General features: G+C 43.9%; 2 non-coding genes across 2 annotated transcripts; one reads left to right on the top strand and one right to left on the bottom strand.

The window, feature by feature from the left end:
* Positions 1–3,941: 3,941 nt before the first annotated feature.
* On the top strand, positions 3,942–4,016 carry TRNAL-UAA (transfer RNA leucine (anticodon UAA)). Its single transcript has one exon. It is a non-coding gene; the product is annotated as a tRNA-Leu (tRNA).
* Positions 4,017–4,112: 96 nt separating this feature from the next.
* Positions 4,113–4,186, bottom strand: TRNAI-AAU (transfer RNA isoleucine (anticodon AAU)). Its single transcript has one exon. It is a non-coding gene; the product is annotated as a tRNA-Ile (tRNA).
* Positions 4,187–4,520: the final 334 nt, after the last annotated feature.

The raw sequence follows: 4,520 nt of genomic DNA, 5'->3' as shown, positions 1-4,520 counted from the left end.
TCAGATTTTAAAAGTTTTACCCTAACCGGCCCTCCTAAACACCAATATTTAAACGGGAAAACTAACGCCCACACGTGTGGGTGTTTGCACATCGCACACACGCCTTCATCATCACTCATTTTGTCACGTATGAATAGATGACATCAGCAGAAATCTTTTTGGTTTTCGGCTTAAAAATGTTTTATCTCCTAATTAAAAAAGTGAATTAAAAATCCGTTTTCACCATTAAATCCGTCTCGACGAGATCTTCAAAACTAGACCTCATGTTGATATGTTTTGACGAAAAAAAATTTGCCCAGAAGTTGCCATCATGTTTACACTGTAGTTGTCATAGTGCTTAAACTAAAGTTGCCATGTGGCAATTTTAGTTTGTAGATCATGGCAATTTTAGTTTTTTGATGATGACAATTCCAGTACTTTGACCATGAAAATATTTTTGTATGATCCATGGCAATTTTAAGTGCATGTATTATGGCAATTTTAGTTTATGGTGCATGGCAAGTCTAGTTTCTTAATTCCCCGTTTTATAATATGTTAAAATTTATTTTTAAATGTAAAAAATAGCTGAAACATATCATGGCAACTTCAGTGTAAATATCATGACAATTCATGTGCAATAGACATGGCAACTTTTAACCAAAAAAATTTTCGCCGACATATATCAATATGAGATCTAGTTTCGAAGATCTCGTCGCGAGGGATTTAATGGTGAAAACGGATTTTCAATCTGATTTTTCATTTAAGAGATAAAACATTTTAAAAACTAAAAATCCAAAAAGATTTTCACATGCATGCATGCGGTGACATGGCGTAGTCTGTGTGTTATAAGGCGTGTGGGTGGGTTTAGCTCCCACCATACGTGTGGGCGTTAGCGTTGTCCTATTTAAAAGTTCAGATTTTAAAAGTTTTACTTCTAGCGAACTAAGTCCAAGGACCTGCAGTTACCGTGTATTTTTTTGGAGGGTACTCAGCTTGCACTTGTACAAGCCAAGTATCTGAGAAATAACATCCGGCTTATAAAAAACCTACGCATGGTGTTGGGTGTTTTTCGTGCATGGTTGTTCGGTTATCCCTTTAATAGTGCATTCCGTTCTATTTCTTGATTCCAATGGCAAAAATCTACTCCCTCCGATCCAAATTAATTGATGCAGCCTCTATACAATATTATATAAAGATCGTATAATCGTCAGTTTATTTGAATCGAAGGGATTTTTTATCATATTTTGAGAAGTTATAATAAATAAAAGATATAGAGGAAGTAGTAGGCACCCCTGGAACATGGAGCTCGACGATGTGGCGACGGACGGAGGTGCAACTTTGGAGCAGTTGGATGTTGAGGATCTTGATCTCGTGTGGATAGGGCGTGAGGATGGACTGCAGCCGCTCCAGCACCGGCGCCCGGATGGTGAAGTTGGAGGGCTCGCTACGCATCACTGAGCTACCGATGTCCAAGGAAGAAAGCCGCGGTGTGTCCAGGTCCAGCCGCCTCAGGTCGGCGAGCTCGTCCAGCTTGAGGATCTCCAGCGCTCTAGCGTCGAGCTGCAGCTCCTCCAGCCCGTAGACATAATAGAGATCAAGCTTCTGCAACCTCGGGCAGCAGGGCGACGACAGGAGGCGTCCGAGGCGGCCGCTGTCTCCTCGCGCGAGTGATATGACCCGTAGGGACAGGTCGGTGAGCGCGTTGAACTCGACCACGGCTGGAAGCCTGAGGGTGGCGTGGTCTAGATGTAGACTTATCTCCGCCGCCCTCGTCCAGCCAGGCAGCCGCACCTTGTAGTCCCTGTTGTTCGGGCGGCTCTGCAGAGTCAGAGAGATGAAAAGGTGCAGGGATTTCACCACCAGCTTCATCGGTCGGCTGAGCCAGAGGCCCGCACGCTCTCTGCCCGGCCAGAGCAGGATGTCCATCTTCAGCCTGTCGATGCTGCAGACGCGCCGCTCAAGGACGGCATCGACGAAGGCGTTGAACCGCAATAGAGTCTCGTCGTCCGTGCCGGTGACGGACACGGGGTGGAGGTGTAGAGTCGGGGAGCGCGTCAAGAGGTCGCGCCACCGCCTCGAGAGTGCGGACAATCCAGCCAAGTCGCGTGCATCGGGCAGGAGGCCGAAGATGCGGAGGAGCAAGTCGTCTCCGAGGTCGCTGATCAGGTCTACGCCGCCCTCGCACGCTGATGGCTTTGTCTTCTTTCCCATCTGCATCGACGTGCGCAGAGGCGTGGCCTGCGATGTGATTATATTAGGGTTTATTAAGAGTCCGCTGTAAGCCTGTAAACCAATCAGTACTCGGAGATCCTTACAGAATACAGACTGCGTTTCTTGTCGGTATCACATCGGGCAGACTACGCACAGCATCATAGCTATAGGCAAGATCGGGCAACATTTGTTTTTATCAGTTGGATATAAAAAGAAAGACAAGGAGAAGAGAGAGGCTAGAACAAATATTTTTTTTAAAGAAGGAAGACCCCCGGCCTCTGGGCGACGCATGCAACTACTTTATTAATTATTCTTAAAAGACCTTACAAAGAAATACTACAGCAAGTCTGAAGCCACCGTCTAGGCTAGAACAAATAGTATATGATCATATCAGAAATTAAGGAGAGGTGGAAAATGGTGAGGAAAGAAAGGTTTAGCCAGTAGAAGAATTAAGCCATCAGTAGCACATGATATCAATGATCTGCTTATAACAGAACACATGTGCAGTTGGTATTCTTCTGCAAGAAGGAACACCAGCACCACACTAGCACATGGGCTAGTAGTACTAGATACATATAAGTATATAAACATAGAAATATAATGGACTTACTGAGCTCGAGCTGACATGCACCCTTTGTTATAGTAAACTCCAAAAAAATTAAAAAATCAAATAAACCTGATTTTGTTTGGGCAAAAAAACACTGATGTGTGTTTCACATGCATGCAAATTTTCGCAATGGAATGACATTTGTGGAGGTCTGGGCAAATAAAATCGATGCTCCAAAAAGACTGTTTATGAAAGCATTTTGGAGCATCTTTTTTTTCGAGACCTACATGATTGTCATTCCATTGCGAGTTTGTGAGCTCGAGCTCACATGCACCATTTGTTATAGTAAAATCCGAATAAAATACTAAAAGTTCCAGGAAAGTGTTAATTAACTAGTTGCCGAGACCATAGCATGCAGTAGTTTGAAGTACAAATGAATGTCTTATTTCCCACCAAACCACAATTTGGCTCTTCCTCATAAACTTGTCCAAAACCATTTCCCCCTTCGCCACATCAGCATGTGGATATTGGTGGATGCAGAGCAACGAGTTAATGTAGCCTTGAAGAAACCTGCAACAAGCTTCTATTGGCGGAGGTGCCTTGTCATGTGTAATAATTTCATTACGAACATACCACACCCGCCACATAGTCATGAGAACCACCATGCGCGCCATGTCTGAGAGAGGGGCCCGGGGCCAGGAGTGTGAAGAGCCACTCCGGTCGTTGTTGCATATGGTCTCCACCTTTGGCATCGGCCAGTCTTGCTGCATGGCATTGCCATAATTCTTTGGCGAGCGGGCACCTGCATAGCGTGTGGAAGCCGTCCTCTCATTCCATATCACAAAGGGGACAAATATCAGTAAGCTCGAGGTGACGGGTAAATTGGTTTGCCCAAATGGTGAGGGAGTTGGACACAGTTCTCCATGCATACATGCGTATGGAGTAAATTTTATCAACATTCATATTATAAAATCAATATCATTTGATGCATCAAGGAGTTAATTTTCATATTGTACATCTTAAGTATTGTAGATGTTGATAATTTAAATTTGATCAGATTTTAGAAAGCTTGATTTAATACAAATGGAGTAAAAGGAAACAGAGAAAGTACCAATTAACTTTCACGCAAGAGAAACTGCATTTGGATCGTTGAAAGACGTGGGCTGTATAAATAGATTAATATATTGAACGCATAGGTTAATATGGTTTCGTGGTGTAGTTGGTAATCACGTCAGACATAACATCTGCAAGGTCCCCGGTTCAAATCCGGGCGAAGCCAAACTTTTTATTTCTCGATCACCCTATTTTTGTGCAATGCCTTTTTAGGAATAAAGCGAAAATAGAAAAAAGGAATAAAGCGAAAATAAAAATTTCGTGGCCCATGCAGGTCTCGAACCTGCGACCTTCGCGTTATTAGCACGACGCTCTAACCAGCTGAGCTAATAGGCCAATTTTGTATCTTTACGAAGTCCTATCATTTCTATCTACTGAGGAGGCATGCACCTCGCTTTATGGTCCTCATAGCAAACAGACTAAATATCGAACTCATCAAACCGGAACTCATGCACACAACTCAAACAGTTCTGGTTGGGAAACCTATGAATGAGAAGTTGGGGAGATATGCGAGCGAATAGCTAGGGCGCCAAAACGTTTCGGACGGGCATGACTACAGGCAAGTCGGCCGTAATCGTTGTGCCAAGCCTGAATGTGAACAACAAAGAGGCAAGTGGAGAACATCGGGATGACGTCCGTGGACAACTTTTTTTCCCCTGTCAGGAACTGT

Source organism: Triticum aestivum, chromosome 2D, assembly GCF_018294505.1.
Source record: "Triticum aestivum cultivar Chinese Spring chromosome 2D, IWGSC CS RefSeq v2.1, whole genome shotgun sequence".
In the NCBI taxonomy this organism is placed as follows: Eukaryota; Viridiplantae; Streptophyta; class Magnoliopsida; order Poales; family Poaceae; genus Triticum; species Triticum aestivum.
This window is presented reverse-complemented; position numbering and strand designations above follow the sequence as displayed.